This window comes from Lissotriton vulgaris, chromosome 10 (assembly GCF_964263255.1).
Source record: "Lissotriton vulgaris chromosome 10, aLisVul1.2, whole genome shotgun sequence".
In the NCBI taxonomy this organism is placed as follows: Eukaryota; Metazoa; Chordata; class Amphibia; order Caudata; family Salamandridae; genus Lissotriton; species Lissotriton vulgaris.
Window position 1 is genome coordinate 650,331,551 of NC_141698.1, and position 17,600 is coordinate 650,349,150.

The window sequence follows — 17,600 nt, forward strand, 5'->3', positions numbered from 1 at the left end:
ACAGCAACAATGTATTTCCTAGCAAAGCTACATAAAGACTCTCTAAAAAACCACCTGGCAGACCGATTTTGTCTGCAAAGGGCTCTTTACTAGAGCCTATTGCTAACTACATCAACTTCTTTTTAGCACCTTATGTTTCCAAACTGAACTTCTACATAAAAGATACCACCAACGTATTGAGAAATTTACAGAACACCCCCTGGCAAGAAACATATCATCTGGTGTTGATGGATGTTATAGCCCTCTACACCAACATCTAAAACGAAATGGGCATGAAAGCCTGTGAATTTTTTCTGCAAGAAAGGAACATACATTACAGCGATCATAACAAGATGCTATTGGAATTAATTTCAATCTGCTCAACACAAAACATCTTTGTTTTTGGTGAAGAGATCTACCGCCAAAATAAAGGGACGGCGATGGGATTTTCCTTTAGCCCAAGCTATGCCTAGCTAACCATGGGGTGGTGGGAAAAAGAGGTAGCCTAGCATCCACAACATGATACATTTGTAAACAAGATAGTGATGTGGAGCTGCTTCATAGACGACCTATTGATTATTTGGGACGGCACAAAAGCCGAGTTCCAGGATTACTTCCAAATTTTGAACATAAGTACCACAAATCTAAAGTTCACCGATGAGATAAATGGCGAGAGGGTGTTTTTCCTAGACATAGAAATATAAATTAAAACAGTCAAATTCAAACGACACTGCATCACAAAAAAACAGCTACAAATGCAACATTGGAAGCTACTAGTTTCCACCTGCCTTCCCTCATCGCAAGTATACCGTACGGCAAATTCTTAAGGATTCGAAGAATCTGCACTGAAGAAACTGAATGAGCAAAACACACTGAGTCAACAGCTACAAGATTTGAACAAAGATGATACAACAAAACAATAATCAATAGACTCTTGAAAAGATCTAGTGAAAGAACATGGGAAGATTTTCTAACACCACAACAGAAACCTAAATCTGAAAAACCAGAACCCATAAGGATGATCATGGATTATTCAAAAGAATTCAAAGAAATAAACAGAATTATAAGAAAGAACTGGAAAATACTAAAGATGGACGAAACTGTGGGAAAGCCCGTAGGAAAACATTTAATGATCACATACCGAAGAGCCAGAAACCTGAAAAAAGAACACTCAATGGCTCAATACAAAAGGGTTTGTCAAATGCCGTAACTGTAAGGTCTGTCAAATCGCCAAACCAACAACTGAAATCAAACTAGCAAACAACAAAAGATGGAAAATCAGAGAACTAATTTCGTGTACAAGCCAATTCATGGTCTATGTAATAGAATGTCCATGCCAACGAAAATATCTAGGTAGAACAGTTTGCAAACTAAAAAAGCGAATACTAGGACATGTCCAAGCAACATCTAACAAGGACAAAACAAATGCGGTAGCAAAGACATATGGTGGAAGCCCACATGAGTAATTGATAACTCTTGAAATTCTATGGCATAGAAACAGTTCCACCAAATCACAGGGGTGGAAACAGAGAAAGAATTCTACACCAGAAGGAATCACGCCACATCATCAACCTCAGGACTTTAACACCGAACGGCCTGAATCAAAGTGAGTAACTGTACAGTCACCTCTGAAACATAACTAAACAAGCATTTACAATGCAATAGGTCGAGTTTAAGCTATTGGCATTGTAAATGACAATGCCTTTTATTTATGTTTTAAAAACAAAAACAGGGGTTGCCCTGTTACTCTCCGGGATGGCACTACTGGATGCTGCCCCTTCCTACCAGGGGTGGCATTTTAGCCCCACTCTCTTGTCACTTGTAAGGTTTCGCTTGACTCTGCCTGGCAGATGTGACCTTCCTGCCTCTACAGTGGGTAGCTTAATGTTCCAGGTTTGTTATGGGGCTTACTCGTGCCACATGCTGGGTTTTGCTTTACTCTGTGCTCCCTGACAGTTGTGGGCATATTGCCGTTTGATGAGAGATAAGCGCACCCCTTTCCCTCATGCTGCCTAGCAGGTGTGGCCCTCCGATCCAAACCCTTTTTTCTGTTACAATAGATTGACGGGAGTGCCCATGAACACTTCCGGGCTAGGAACGCAGTTCATTGTTACTTCGCCACAGCCTATCCAAGCATGCGACACCTGTTTTACCTTCTAGAGCTGGTCCACCCTCCTGTTACTAGCCACGACTCTTCAGAGCTCCCCACAAGCCCTCCAGTGTGGGAGAGTAGCCTATCTTCAAACTCTGTATGCTTCAGTAATGTCACCTATAAAACTTCAGATATTGTACCAATGTCAATTATCTGTGTGTTGACAGGTGCAGCAAGACTACAAGAACAGTGCTTCCTTATGAAAGGAGTTGGAAATGTATAAGCAAAACAAAAATTAAAATGCTTTTAAAGAATTACTTGGACTAATTTATCAGAATGGCGTGTTCATGTCTTTCTAATGCGGCATATTAGTTTTCACTTTTATATAGCGCAAACTTTACCCGCAGGTATCAGAGCGCTTTAAATCAGCATACTTATAACAAGCATGACTAGCACTCTATATTACTGCCAACTTTGCTTAGCATAAGCAACAGCTAACCATTCAAAAACAATGTTTATAAACCAATTGCAAATTAAAACAAAAAAATTAATTCAAAGCATTGTCATTTACAATGCCAGTAACTCAAACTTTAATGCTGCGAGACCTATTGCATTGTAAATGCTTGTTTCTTTTTATTTGCCGATCAGAGTTGGATCACAAATAAAAAGAGCCGGGAAAGGCGGGTAGGTCAAGTGTATTGCACCACATTGGACCACTTTATTTCCTGGCAGCAGAGCACGGTCCTCTGCCCACACCGAAGGTGCACTTACCCCTCCCTAACAGGGTCAGATCTTTATCGTCCTGTACCCTCGTAGGTATAGTAGAGACATCACTCACATTTTGATTTTGTTGATACCCAATCAAGTGAAGGCTACGTGTCACATTTTCTGGTCCTGACAAATTGCCTAAGATCCTGTTGAACCACAAGGCAAGAAACATGTTAACCCCAATTCACATCTCATGCACTGTCGCTGATCATTAGTCCTAGGGACAGCCACCATTCTTTTTTTACTCATGCCACTGGGACCTCCGTATTAAAATACATTAGGTACTTCTTAGACATTTTTAATCACTCACTTCATCACCCACAGCTCCATCATAGATACTCATCGTCACTGCAACCAACTTTAAAAATCTCCGCAAAGTTCTCCCTCGAGGGGCCTGTTGGGCATTGCAGCGCCGGCCCAACGGGGAGCTGCCCGATGATGAAGCATGACACCCTTTTAGTTGTGTGAGGGCCATTGCTTCTGATCAACTGGGTCCCCCAATCTGGTTGATCAGTTCCCCTTTTTCCGACTGACTGCTTCCACCACCCTCTCCCCGTCCTTTCTTTTGCTTTAGGAACAGGATACCTTTATTGGTTACCATGAGTCCTCTTAGACACAGTAAATGAGTGATTAGATACACATCAAACAGATATTGATAGTAATATCTATTTCTGCAATAAAAACATAAACTAACACAACAGGGTGTTTCTTCAGGTGGGTGTTGATGGCGCAAATCATGTGAAGGCAAAGTGATGCAATACAACCTCCTGTCCTGCTGACGAATGCGCAATTCTTTGAGTGGACTGTTTGTCATAGGAGCATTTAGTGTAAGGCATCAATAGCAAGCATTTTTACCTTTATATGAATCACTTTCACCTGCATTTCACCAATAGCACTCACCTGTAGGAACAAAACCCTGTTGTTTGGTTTTATGTTTTGATTGCAGAAATAGATATATTAAGTTAAATACCTCTTTTGGTGTGTATCTAATCACTCCTTTGCTGTGTGTAAGAGGACTCGTGATCAGTCTCTTTAGAAGTACCAATTTGCCTTCTAAAATAGATTCCAGGCAGAATCATTAGCCTGTACTCTAACTACAGGCCCAGATTCTGAGGGCTACCGGGCTCACCCTGTGCTATCATAACATATGCAGAACTCGAGGCATTTACATTTTTTCTGCACTTGTAGCCTTGTATTTATGTTCATAGTTCTGATTAGCATATTGGAATGTTGGCAGAGGGCTGTAAAATGACTGGTATTCGCCCCAACATCTCAATATTTCTTCCTGTTTCAGCGATAATTCTGCCCTTAATTGTAATGTTGCAAAAGTTTTCTGACCCTTTCTCAGAGAGATTTCCCACTCATTATAGAACAGTCATCTGAGGCTTTGGTTATAACTGTGTCGTGTATATATGTCAGCCAACATTGACCTGGGCTTTGAACTGTAACGCTGCTATTATACACCGGAACCTGTAATAAATGCATACAAATTGTGACTAATTTTCGTATTTTTTGTATGTAACATCACAACATAACTGTAATATGAAAATGAAGGAGCTAATGTACTATAGTAAGTAATTACAGCTGAGTTGGTATATTAGTGTCTCTCCCAGAGCACAAAAAGGGGTGAGACACATGTAAATGAACAGATTTCAATCTGCATTAAAGCAACAAAAAGGAATGCGTGGGTACACTGAACTATTTCCCAGTGCTTAATTTGAGCCAGTGGTTTTATGTTCTTAGCGGTTGCCAACACCGGCATCTATGATAATCTGTCACGTGGTGGCGCGGTCTGTTTTATTTAGAGATGAGATCAACAACAGTGTTTATTAATTCAATATAAATGAAAAAATTACAAATACCTACCACTCAAGCCATTCTGATAGCTCTAGGACCTAGAATAGTCTGAATTTTCACACTTTTAAGAGTGTGTCGGTTAGTATTCACATTGGTAGTGTCATTGGCGGCGGTGGCAAAGGGTGGTGCACGTTGGAGAGGCTTCCTGAAGACGGCATGAACACTTATTTTTTCCCCACAAATTAGGCACTGCTATTTCTCACTGAAAATTCATATTAAATGGCTGACAAAGTAAACATTTATAGCAGTATAGTTAGTGAACTGCTAATCTTTATTAAAAGGAAGCTGTATTCTGTACTACAGCCCATTTTTAAAATGACAAACTGATTTAAAAAGTTTCCTCCCAAATGCATGTTGCGCATCGGTGTTTATTTCACAGTGCAGATTCCATGTTGAGTCTATACGAATGCACGCGTAATCTTTCATAAGGAACAAAATACAGAAGGATTCAAAAGAGGATTTGGAGTAGGTGGGTTGTGTGATTGTGTTATAAGGCATCATGTATCCTCTACTCTATGCTTCAAGGATACTGCAGGTCACCTCTGCGTTCCCTGACGCCATGAAGTTTGTGACTTGCAATATCCTTATGTATGATGGGGGTGGATACTGGAGCCCATATGCTACAGCTGGTGTTTGCTCCTGGTCTCAACATTCATTCAATATACCACCTTCACCCCTTTTAGTTCAGAGCATGTTTTTTTTGATGTAGCCTCACAAATCTTAACACCTGTTCACGAACTGGGAAAATGCAGCTGAATATCTACATATTCCTAATAAAAAAAGATGGTGTTTCTATACTTTGGATCACCGTGAATACCTTATAATAAAGATTCGGGCCTCCTGCCCTCAAGGGGGCCTTGGCAGCAATACCACTCCATGAAGCTCGGTATGTGCCTTTGTGTTGTCTTGGCCCACATGGGCACAACCCCCGCGCGCGTCGCACTGTGTCCACACTGTTGTCCGGCGGTTCGCAGAGGGGTCACCGGCAGAGCGTGGCCTCGCTCTTGGCGGGCCTCGCGGATAAGCTGCGGGGATAAGGCGGGCCTGAGCTGCGGGGCGGCCTCGGCGGCGGGCGGTGCTGTAATGTCGGAGCACCTCGGAGCTCTGCATTCCTCCATCATGAACCTGTCTGCAGTGTGCGCCCTCCCCAGGCCGGGCCTGAGGCTGAGGGAGGCCAGGCAACGGCCCGGCCTTCACTGCACAGTCACCCTGCTGAGCGCAACACACAGGTCAAAGGGGTTGACCCGGTCAGCCCGAGGCCTGCTCTCCAGGATAGGTGACCCTGGGACAGTCCCTTCGTTTCCTGGCGACTCGGTGTCCTTATCTGCCGAGGGCGAGGGGTGGTGCCTGGAAACTGGCTTAACCCCGGCTATAGGTGCTATCACTTGCATCATACCCGGTTTTCCACAGAATTGTGTCACCCAACGCTGTAAGAACTCGACTCGTGCAGAAAATAACACAGGTCGTGGAATAATACAGAATGTCCAAGCGCCCTGGATCTGTTTTCTCAAATCGTTTGTGTGTTTGTATTTCCATAACAAGGAGGTTCCATCCAAAGCACACGCACACAAAATAAAAAAAAGGGGCGGGAACAGGATACTGAATCCCGCCCCTCCCGGACTCCCTGACTTGCCTCATGGTTGCCAAGGCAATATTTCTAAAAATATTGTCGTGCTACCGTAAGGCAGGTCATGGAGTCCTCGAGAGGCGGGATCCAGAGCAGACAAATCTGCTAAACAGGAGCTTTTTCCAATGGCAGGCCTCCGTTTCCAGAGGCCTGCCAATGGAAAAAAGGGGCGTGGCTTCACGCCATTCTGAAATCCCCTGCTCACAATATCTCTTTGCCTGCAGCAGGGCATGCCCTGCAATGCAGGCTTCGACCTAAAAAGGCATGGAAAGACTAGACCAGTAATGACTAAACAGAGAACTCATATCATTCCTCGAAACCTCACAACCTAAATGATAGCAAGTGCAATCTGAAAGGCCTTGAACAAAACACAACCTCAGAACAGGTAGAATGGATGCGTAATTCATTAGCATCACCTCACTGGAGGGGATTAAACTCGTTTTCACAGACAGTTACTTTCTAACTGTAGTTACTATATTTTCTCTACCACTGTGGAAGTTGTATGTAAAAGACAAAGAAATATATAAAAAAAGAACTGCAATCTATTGAAACCAATAAATGAACATAATTGCACTGCTTTAAGAAACACATTTTTTATCTAAATTTAATAGGATTTGTTCTTTTATAATCACAAAATTTGCACTTGTAAATAATGGTTTCTTTTGTCACAAAATTAAGCACATATTATTTGTAACAATCAGTGGTGTTACGTTTAAAGGACTACAAATCCCAGAATGCTTAGATGCACCCAATAGAAATGACATAAAATTACATGTCTACATCAAAAAAGCATTTCAACTGTGTTTGTTGGGGTGCGAGGCATGATCGTGAGCAAGGTCTTGTGATAAGACCGAAACACGTTAATCTGTAGCTTTCCTTGTAAACAATTAGCAGAATATTTGTAAAATAAAACAGAATTGGTTTGCGAATACGGAGTGCAACCCTATTCCTTGACGAGAGGAGTACTTGGTGATATATATATATATTTAACCCCTTCCGTGTGGCCGTGATTCCCCCAGTGTGCAGCCGCCGAACGAACAGGGCGGGGCCGTGACGAACCCCAGCCGTCATCAGCACACGAGCACCGTGGAGCGTGACGGCTAGGGTTCGTCACAAGCATGGAAGGGGTTAAACACACAGGGGCAGTCACTACTGTGTACTTATATTTAGGTTACAGTTAGGTCAGGTTTTGTTACATTAATAACTTTTCCAACGCTTGACAACCGTCAAAAAACGCTCCTAAAAGTGTTCATCCACATCCGCTGCTTCCTAGACCGTTTGGGGGTGATCTGTCAAGCAGGGGCAAAGAAAAAGAGGGGTCCCACAATGCTTTTTCAACATGCAATTTACGGTCTGCGTCCGTCAACTTCCCGGAAATGGCCAGTGCCAGCTTAGCCCCTAAGTCTTCCTGCACTCCACAGTGCACTCTTAATTTTTTATGGAACAATTCTGTCTATTAAAGCCCTATCAGGAAAATACACAGCTGTTCGCCTACAACCAAAGGCCGGCAGGAGTCAATAAAAGAAATTGCGTTCGTTACACAGCTTTTCCGCCTACAGCTGGCAGCATAAGTCAGGCAATTTTAGATAAACAAAAACAGAAAAAAATAATCAGACAAACCCCACCCGCAATTGTTCGTGATACAGGAATTTTATGGTCGACAGTGTTGGCCTCACAATTTAGTGAAGTGTAGGAAGGGGAGATTGCAAGATTCCCAAAAGTGGCTAATTATCAGTGGGGGTCACATAGGGGATCAAGCAGGTCAGCCAAACATAGGTCAGGGATGTCAATTCTCGGAACTCAGAGGAAAGAATTTGAATAAAGGGTGGCCACCTATCAGGATAAGAGGTATAGCCCGGATCCACTAACAAGGACAGTTTCTCTATCCCCAGGAAAATCCAGTTTGTTTAGCCAGGAGGTGTATTCTGTAGTCTTAACGGAACCCCAGAGAGATAGAATCACCTACCGAGTCGCCCCTAAAGCTAGGGCCATTGGCCTCCCTCGACTAGAACATAGTGGATAAGTCAAAGGTTTTGGGATTCCCTGAATAGTGCATGCTGAGAACCTTGGGATAAAAGTGTTAAAGGCAAAGTCGATATCGGTCAGTACTTGATCCCAGTAACGGGTGATTTTCGGGCAATGACCTAGGAGGTGGAGCAGAGTCCCAGTGTGTCCCCCTCTCGCCCTTGCCCAGTATTCTTTTGAGTGCCCTGTGTCCCATTAGTGGAGTCACGCTGGAGTCAGATACCAGTAAGAGACAATTTCATAGGCAGGTTCAGAACTGGCCATGTTATGCGCTGTGTGATGTGCTCTGTAGAAAATATCCTCCCATTCCTTGGAAGTACGGGCTCTTCCCAACTCCACCTCCCAGCTTGTCTGCCCTTTGGATTTCCCCGGGGAAGGCTTCTTGCTCAGCAGGGCATACAATTCAGTTATGAGACATTTGTCATCAGTTTTAAAGAGAATCCACTTCTCAAAGGAGTCATGGCTCGTCCTTCCCCCAGGCTGTTTTCTGTACATCCAATGTCGCATTTGTAAATATTGTATACTGTCGGAATCTGCCAGAGAATATTCGGCCTTAAGCTGGTCAAAGGGAATAAGCTCTTGCAGAACAAAGAGGCATCCCATTAATTTACAACCCCATTCGTGCCATTGCCGGAACATCGCTGGTTCCACCTCCGGGGTAAAATCTGGGTTAGCTAAGATCGGTGTGATTTGAGAGGGGAAGGTCGTGAGACCTGCCCTTAGCGCCACAGAGTCCCTACTTTGAGTGTGGAGCTCGTCACTGTTGAGGAGTAGAGGCCCCAAGCCCTATGTTTACGTGGTAACAAGACTTCTTTCCATATACTGGAACCAGTGATTGCTTGATCCATAAAGGACTAATGTTTTTCAGAGAGTGGGAAGTTCCATTCCCCCAAACCGCCAGTCCACCATCACGCTTCGAGAGGTAAAGCACATGTTGATGAATGCGGGTTTTTTGCCGTCCCACAGGAATCTGTTAATGGCCAATTGGAGGGAGCGAAGAGCATTGTGTGGAGGGGTCAGCGGTAGTGTCTGGAACAGGTAAAGTGTACGCCATATAATGGTCATTTTAACCGCTGCTATCCTACCCATCCAAGAGAGGCAGAGACGACTCCATGTGGACATGTCCCTGCGTACCTGGGAGGTAAGGGTGGTATAATTAGAATTCAAAGTCCTAGTGAGTTTCGGGGGCAACTTAATACCCAGTAGGGTATTGAGTACTCCGCCTACTCAAAAGGAAATATCGAGTGAATTATATTCTACTGAGGTTGAGTGGCTGAGAAGTTCAGAATCTGGGATATCTGCACGTCTACTTTAAATCCTGAGATCTCCCTGAAGGTCTGGAGGTCTGCCACCAGAGCAGGAAGCAAGGACATTGGGTCAGAGATCGATAGATGGACATTATCAGCCTAGAGGCTGGCAAGGTGCTGATCCCCTCCAAAGGGAATCCCAGCAATGGCATGGTTGTCTCATTTTAAACAACAAAAGAGTGTCGTGAAAAACAAATGTATGAGCACAGGAAGCAGAGAAGGAAAAATCAACCTTAATGAGTCACATAGGAAATCATTAGGGATCTCCTTAGGAAGCCCTCGCTCACCACCCTGGGTGGTGACATGCTTCATCATCGGGCCCACCAGGAGACGCCGAATGCCTCCCTGGTGTGCTACAACGCCAGATTACTGCGGAGCTGGTTATTCGTGGCAATAGTGTAAAAAGGATGTGATGTAAAAATGTCAAGGGCTGTACCATACAAAAGTTTTATTCAATGGTCAGCCTGAATTAAGTAAAAATATATGTGTGGGAAATCTACCAAATAATGGTTTAGATATTTCCACTTAGAGTGGGGTCGACATGTTTCTGCCCATCTATGTGTAATTTTACTGGGCTTTCATCAGGACCGTAAGTAGTGTTCCTCGGTTGTATGGGTGCGCTAAGGCCCACCCTTACCAGAGGACGTGAAAGTTAAAATCAGGTGTGAAAAAGGGTGCAAAAAACAAACCATCCAGTTTTGAATTATCCCTCAGTTGAGAGGAACCTGTATAGTTTGTAAGTTAAAAGATCCACACCCCATAGGTCTCGAGAGGGGGTGGAGGCGACAATGGCACACCGCCCGCAACTCCTGACACCCGCTCGGCACCTAGCGTCTCCTACTACCGAGGTCCGGTAGTAGGAGACGCTAGGTGCCGAGCGGGTGTCAGGAGTTGCGGGCGGTGTGCCATTGTCGCCTCCACCCCCTCTCGAGACCTATGGGGTGTGGATCTTTTAACTTACAAACTATACAGGTTCCTCTCAACTGAGGGATAATTCAAAACTGGATGGTTTGTTTTTTGCACCCTTTTTCACACCTGATTTTAACTTTCACGTCCTCTGGTAAGGGTGGGCCTTAGCGCACCCATACAACCGAGGTACACTACTTACGGTCCTGATGAAAGCCCAGTAAAATTACACATAGATGGGCAGAAACATGTCGACCCCACTCTAAGTGGAAATATCCAAACCATTATTTGGTAGATTTCCCACACATATATTTTTACTTAGGTCAGGCTGACCATTGAATAAAACTTTTGTATGGTACAGCCCTTGACATTTTTAAATCACATCCTTTTGACACTATTGCCACGAATAACCAGCTCCGCAGTAATCTGGCGTTGTAGCACACCAGGGAGGCATTCGACTTCTCCTGGTGGGCCCGATGATGAAGCATGTCACCACCCAGGGTGGTGAGTGAGGGCTTCCTAAGGAAATCCCTAATGATTTCCAATGTGACTCATTAAGGTTGATTTTTCCTTCTCTGCTTTCTGTGCTCATACATTTGTTTTTCACAACACTCTTTTGTTGTTTAAAAAGATTGACCAGGGGGACCGAGAGTGTCCTTTACAATTCCCTCTCTCTCAATTTGTTGTTAATGGTTGTCTCTCAGCCATTGTGCCAAAGGCTCATGTATAGGGCGAAAAGGAGAAGCTACAAGAAGCATGCTTGATGTGTGCCCCGCTGTTGTAGGAAAGGGAGGGGACGAGAATCCATTGACCCTCACTGAAGTTTGGGGGCGCTCTAGATGCATACGATCCATCTGCAAACTTTTCAACAAGGCCAAATTTCAACAATGTCTCAAAAGGGTAAGGCCGGTGGACATAATCAAAGGCCTTCTTGGCATCGATGGAGAGAAGCAATGCCTCCTTCCATGACCTATGGATTTTGTCTATGAGGGGCAGAAGGCATTTGGTGTTATTGTTGCACTGACAATAATCCCCCCTGGTTGAGTTCTATCAGGCCCGGCATTAGTAGGTTCAGGCTGCATGCTAAGATACTGGTGAACAAATTTGTGTCTATGTTCAAAACAGAGATAGGTCTACACGACCCACAGAGGGCCGGATTATTGCCTGACTTCGGAATGACCGAAATGGCAGCTTCCAACATGAAGTCAGTGGGGGAGCCGGAGTCGGCAAAGGATTTGTAAAGGCGGGTAAGAAGGGGGAAAGCTCATGGCAGAAAACGTTGTAAAATGATGCGCTAAGATTAGAGGGCCCAGGCGATTTCATTGGTTTTAGGCGAGCGATGGTCGAAATCACCTCTTCTATTTGTATGGGCTGTTCCAGAGCCTCAGCTTCTGTACCTGGAAGGGAGGTAAAGGAGACATTGAGGAGCTACCCCGAGAGGCCATCAGAGAGAGTACAGGGAACCATAAAAGGCCTAGAAAGCCAATGCTATCTCTGCATCTGAGCTGACCTCGGTAGAAGGTCCAGTGCGCATCACCTTCACAGCTCCAAAATGGATTGTAATATGGAGGCGATACGCCAGCATTCGCTCACAGCAGTTAATTCCAAGGAAAAATGTATATTTAAGGTGTATCATAGCATACTCCACCATATCGAGATCTAGACGCTTAAGAAGAAGCCATGCTTTTTCCAGTTCCCTCCATACTCTGGGGCATAGGTACTCACAAATATTTTCCCGGAGGCCGCAAAGTTTGGTCTATAGTGTGACCAACAGCCGCACTGATGCCAGCAGGGGGTGTAAAGTGGGAGTAGGGGGTGTAAAGCATGAATATCTAGTAGCTGCATTTAAAAATGAAGGTATTACTAAAGTTAAGGGCCTAGTTACTTCCTTTCCCTAACTGCAATTTACCTTTAAATAAGCGTTTGCTGTATATTTAAATTTTTTTTCCATCCTAGCACTGAGTCGAGTAAACAGCAGCCCAGAAACCGGTCCTAGGATGCTGGTTTCCAGTCCAGGGAGGACCTGGCCTGGCAGTTCGGACTGGACTGTTCCCATTGGGCGTAGGTTCAAGACTGATTTGCATATGGCTGGGTTCAAACTGGAATGGCACGATGAGCAAAAAAACAATGGATTTAGGCCCAGATACCTGTACTGGGGTGAATGTATGACAATGTTCTGCATTCTGTCAATCAATTTTTCTTTTTGCATTTGTCACCCCAAGTGGGACGGGTGTGCCCAGACTTGGGTCCCTTGCTCTCCATGCCACTGGAGTCAAGCTATCCTGGCTGATGAGGGCTAAAAGCCAGAAACCGGTCCTGGGATGCTTGTTTCCAATCCAGGGAGGACCTGGCCTGGCAGTTCAGCTTGGACTGTTCCCATTGGGCGCAGGGTCAAGACTGATTTGCATATGGCTGGGTCCAAACTGGAATGGCATGGTGAGCATAAAAACGATGGATTTAGGCCCAGATCTCTACTGGGGTGAATGTATGGCATTGTTCTTCATTCTGTCCATCAATTGTTCTTTTTGTAGCTGCCCAGGGGGCCGCATATAAAGGCCGGGTGGGCCCCATGCGGCCCCTGGGCAGTACTTTGAGCATCACTGCTCTAGGGGCACCCTTGCACTTGTGGATAGCCTGACTTTAGCCGCCACCGCCGAGAGTCAGACGAGGGCTGACACTGCACCAGGGAGCTTCAGCGAACATCGCCGCCACCGCCAAGAGTCCAAAAGCACCGGACTCCGCGCCGCCGCTCCGGGAGACTACAAATCCCGACAGGCCTCACGGCGGCGCGTGCTGAGTGACGCGGCTTGTGCCCAGAGAGCGCCAACGGTCCTATAAAGATCGGGAACCCCCGCGTCGGGCAAAGGGCGAGCCGTCTGTGGCCGTCAGTGGACTGCAGTGGACGGGCGGGCCACCCCACTAACATCTGCATCAAAGGTGAGCACCTACTTTGGATTACAAAATGGGTGATAGTAATAATATTGATGTTGAAAACAAGGGTGTTGATACTTCTGTCTCCCTTATCACATCCTTTGAGTCATTGATAGACTCAGCTTTTAATGAAATAGTGGAGACTGAGAGAAGGTTTTCGATGGGTTCCCTTTCCATCAACAATAAAACGAGTCTCACAAGTAGTACAAGCTGTGCTAATGGAGATGTACATATAAACCCGGAAATAATTGTGGTAAAACAGTCACATCCTTTTGTTGACGTGCCCACTATTTTGAATGATGAAAATACTGTCACTTATATAGCACAAGATCCCGCTTCTACAATACCAGCGGCAGTAATGCCTAAGCCAATACTGACATTGACATCCCCAGTATCCCTCCAGACAGAGAGTGCTTCTACCATTACAACTGCTTCGCAGGACGATGTCATTACTCTGGACATCACTGATTCTAGTAGTAATAAACCGGGAGGGGAAAAAAGTAAAAGAGGCACAACTAAGCAAAGTGCTAATAAAAGGAAACAGCCCTTATTCCACAAAAATCAGCCCACACCGCAAAGTCTGTGGAATAAAAATAAATCTTCGGGGGCACAAATTGTCCTTACAGAAGATAAAGACTCCGCTGATATGGACAGTATTTCCGATGCAACTACCACTCATCTTTGCGGGAATTCTAAAACCATATGGACTCAAACAGCACTAATGGGTGATAATTATAATCTCTCTAGACAGAACGGGAACCTCATAGAAACCATAGTGGATACTATTTTTAACCGACTTGAAAAGCAAATGATCAGTCAGTTTAATAACGTTTTTAAAAGACTGGACAGATTAGATAACCTGGTCAAGACTGGAGAAATAAAAAGAAAGGGGTCAATCACCCTGGACCAAGTTAGAGCAGATCGCCTCTTGAAGGAATTGGAAACTGCAAACAATATACTGTCATCAAAGAAACAGGACATCACCAGCACTTTGGGTGGGGTACTGAGCAATTCTGGATCTTCACCCCCATCTATTGTGCCATCAATAACCCAACCTACAACTACTAAAAGTGGGCCAACTATGAATAAAGCTAACTTGTCTACAAAACCAACTCCTATACCTGCTCCTAGAAAAGTTGCTATTCCATCTACTTCTAATGTTCCTGTTCCAAATAGCAATAATGGCCCAACTAAACCCACTGCAGGTTCAAGACCGACTGCTGCCAATAACAACGTGGGTACTGGCCCTCAAGGGTCTATTAAACCTTTTAAACATCAAGGACCAGCCCTACATTTGCCACCGGATGCTTGTCCTTTTGTTTTGGTTCTAGCAGGAGTACCGCCGTTGAGGGAGGATCAGGGGGAATCATGGGTGCAATTGCGAAATAAGAGCATAGACTGGCTGACCAAGCACAAAGGCGTTGGATTTGACATCTCAAGAGAGATTATATCTGCCCGCAGGGTATCGTGGGTTGGGCCTTTACTCAAGGATAAGGAAGGTGACTGTATAGTTTTTAATTTTAAAAATCCTGGGACTGTAAGAAACCTCCTTAACAGAAACAGCAACTATTCAACCATTTCTACTGTTGCAACTATGTTACCCTTGAGTTACTTTTATAGACAAATGGCAACACAACCTCGCCCACCTTTTATGCAATTCCAACCGTCACTAATGCATTTCCAACCACCATCTATGCATTTCCAACCACCACCCATGCATTTTCGGCCACCACCTATGCAATTTCAACAACCTTATTTCCCATTCCAAATGTATAATAGATTTGCACCTCTTTCGGATCTGGATATGCAAGATTGACCACCTTTGACTACCTCAGTCGAACTACCTTTGACTCCGACATCCGAACCCCAGGCTGTTCTACAATCCTTGCCTCAAAGTACCCTGAGTAAATCACCCCAGACCCTTACTCATCTACTTTTGGACTCAGAACTATCTCTTGTTAGCTGGAATATAGCAGGTTTAAAATCCAAACTGAAAATCACAGAGTGGCTCAATTGGGTTGATAATAACTGATATATTGTTGCTACAAGAAACGTGGAGTACAACGTCACCAACCATTGAGGGTTTCTGTTGTTATAATCTCAAGGCTTCCCCGTCTCATATGGGTCGACCGAGTGGGGGTTTATCTATTTGGTCCAAAATAAAATGCGGGGTGCAAACTAAATTGATCCCTACACCGGGTAATTGTTGTTTTATGGCTATGAAGTACATTAACAGATTGAAATTATGTATTATTAATTTTTATAATAATGATTTTGTTAGCCGTCCAAATGGTAATTTTACGTTATTGTTTAATTTTATAGATGAAATCATGGGGGGGCAAAAGTATGGACCCTTTGATGGTATCTGCATCGGAGGGGACTTTAATGCACACATGTATCGCTATAGCCCAATATGTAAAAACAGGGAAGAACTGAAAAATCATATAGCTTCCCGTGACCTAGTTAATGTTATGGAAATTGTAGGTACAAGTGCAAACAATATAACAACCCCCACTTTTATAGGTCAGGGCTGTGCCTCTACGATAGATTATATTTTCACATGCCCAACATTAAGTGACATAATTTTAAAAGCAGAAGTCGTCTGTTCCGCTTATAGCGACCACTACCCGCTTAGAATAAATTTACACAATCCCCAGACCTCAAAGGTTGCAGTGAAGCGAGAGGTAGGGCCTCAAAATCTAGCATTATCAACGGATAGATTGAGACTAGTATGGAAGGGAGTTGATAATAAAGGAATTCTCTCCAGAGTAATTAAAAAACATCCCGAGACAGTCGAGATTTGCCTGTCTCACACAAGTCCTAGTAATGAGATGGTTGGCGCTTTTGGAGATTTATGCGGGGCCATTAAAACCGAATCTTCCAAACCCGCTAGGCAGAATATTTCCCAGGGTCCCCGCTGGTTTGATTCCTCTTGCTCCAAGGCCAATAGGGACTTGAGGGCAGCCCTTAATACCAACCCAAGGGACTCCCAACTCGTGAGAGTATTAAGATCAAAATATAAAAGTGCCTTACGAATTAGATCTGAGGCCTTAGTAATTAACCACTGGGAATCCCTCACGCGTACTGCCACATTGAAGGACTCAGCAGGTTTCTGGAAAGAAGTCAAGTCCTTAAGATCTTTTGGTTCTAACATCAATCCAATTAACAGTAATATAACAGGCGAGGCGTGGGTAGAGCATTTCTCCCAAATCAACGCTATATCAGCTACCCCTCTAGATACCGTCTCTCTACCCTATAGCGCTGAACCTCTGACCTTTTCATTACTTGAGGTCGAGGATGCTATTATTGATAGTGCTAGCAATAAAGCCCCAGGCCCTGATGGCCTTTCTATTGATCAGATCAAATCAAATTAATTTCTGGGCCCCTCTATTATGCAACCTGATTAATAACCTGAATGATAGCTCAATTCCCGAATCCTGGTCGAACAGTGTCATCGTACCTATATTTAAGAAAGGTGACAGGTCTGATCCCGCCTGTTACCGCCCGATCTCACTGATCGATAATACGTTAAAAGTCCTGGGAAGGGTAATTTTTAAACGGATAAGGGACTGGGCTGAAGATAACAATGTTCCCCATTGTAGCCAACTGGGATTCAGAAGTAAAGTAGGCACTATTGAACAATGTTTAAATTTAAATCTGATTATGGCTAAATATATCATTGTCAAAAAATCCCCTCTTTATTTAGGTTTTATGGATTTGAGTTCTGCGTTTGATTTTGTTAACCGTTCAAGGTTGTGGTCACTTTTGCTTGATTATGGTTTGGATGACTCACTGGTGTATTTTCTTTCTTATTTACATAGGGATTTAAAAGCGCGAGTACGAATTAATAATGATGGCGATTTATCTAACGATATCCCTATCAGCAGAGGAGTTAGACAGGGCTGCGTACTCGCCCCACTGCTTTTTATTTTATATATCAATAGGTTGAGTAGTACTCTGAGTGAGATCATTAAGGATGTTCCAATTATAAACGGTTCCCCCATTACTACCCTACTTTATGCGGATGACGCTGTATTAATGGGGCGTACACCGAATGCTTTACGCATTTTAATTTCTGGGTTTGTTGCCTTCATGTCCGACCTTGGTC

At 44.1% G+C, this 17,600-nt stretch overlaps 1 protein-coding gene across 4 annotated transcripts in view; it reads right to left on the reverse strand.

Moving 5' to 3' along the window:
* CNPY1 (canopy FGF signaling regulator 1) overlaps positions 1-17,600 on the reverse strand; it is a 365,573-nt gene that overhangs the window by 234,577 nt on the left and 113,396 nt on the right. The gene's annotated exons all lie outside the window — the stretch shown is intronic.